Consider the following 967-nt stretch of genomic DNA (forward strand, 5'->3'; position numbering starts at 1 on the left):
GTCAAGTACTGGCAAGTCAATTCCAACCCATAGCAACCCTGTATAGAGTTTCCAAGGAGCAACTGGTGAGCTTGAACCACCAACCTTGCAGTTCGAAAGGACTTTGCAGTCTGACGCATTAGCCCACAGCGCCACACCTGCACTCCTCCTTAGCAATAGCTCAGCTTAAATAGCAGGGAATATCTGCATTGAGCATTGTGCTCTTTTAATTAAAGAACAATCTATATGGTATCAAATTGACAGTTGTTGTTAAGTGCCAGTGAGCCTGGTTCCTACTCATAGAGACCTTGTAGAGGGTTTCTGAGGAGAAGCTAGTGAATTTGAGCTGCTGACCTTTCAGCTGGCAGTCCAGTGTTGATCCTACAGTGATATACCAGGAGTCAACCCTATACAGGGTTTCTGAGGCTGTAAATCTTTATGGGAGCAGAAAGCCTCATCTTTCTCCTGTAGAGCAGCTGGTAGTTTCAAACTGCTGACCTTAAGGTTCACAGCCTGATTCGTAACCAGGGTGTAGTAAGTTTATATTAATGGGAGTGGAACAATTCGGAAAGCAGGATGAGAATGGTTGCACAAATTAAAAAATGTAATCAATATCAATGAATTGAACATGTAGAAGTTGTTGAATTGGTGGGCATGTTCTGTTGTGTATATTTTTGACAATAAAAAATATTATATTTAAAAATAATTTTTTTTTACTGTGAGCTGCTCCCTCTTTTCTGGTTCTGTTGTTTTCACAGGACTTTACCAAGTGGCACTGTGGGATATGCATTGGGTTGCTGACTGCAAGGCCAACAGTTCAAATTAACCAACTACTCTGAGGGAGAGAGATGAGTCTTGTCTACTCCTGTAATGATTTACGGTTTCGGCAATCTTAAGGAGCAGTTCTACTCTCTGGGGAGTGGGTATTCCTGGTATGGCCCTGTGGGTTAATGCACTGGACCACAGCGTCGGTTTGAACCACAAGGTT

General features: G+C 42.6%; 1 protein-coding gene across 1 annotated transcript in view; it reads right to left on the bottom strand.

The window, feature by feature from the left end:
- The window catches only part of CLMP (CXADR-like membrane protein), a 42,634-nt gene that overhangs the window by 17,918 nt on the left and 23,749 nt on the right, over positions 1-967 (bottom strand). The gene's annotated exons all lie outside the window — the stretch shown is intronic.

The sequence above is a fragment of the Chrysochloris asiatica genome, unplaced genomic scaffold, assembly GCF_000296735.1.
Source record: "Chrysochloris asiatica unplaced genomic scaffold, ChrAsi1.0 scaffold00008, whole genome shotgun sequence".
In the NCBI taxonomy this organism is placed as follows: domain Eukaryota; kingdom Metazoa; phylum Chordata; class Mammalia; order Afrosoricida; family Chrysochloridae; genus Chrysochloris; species Chrysochloris asiatica.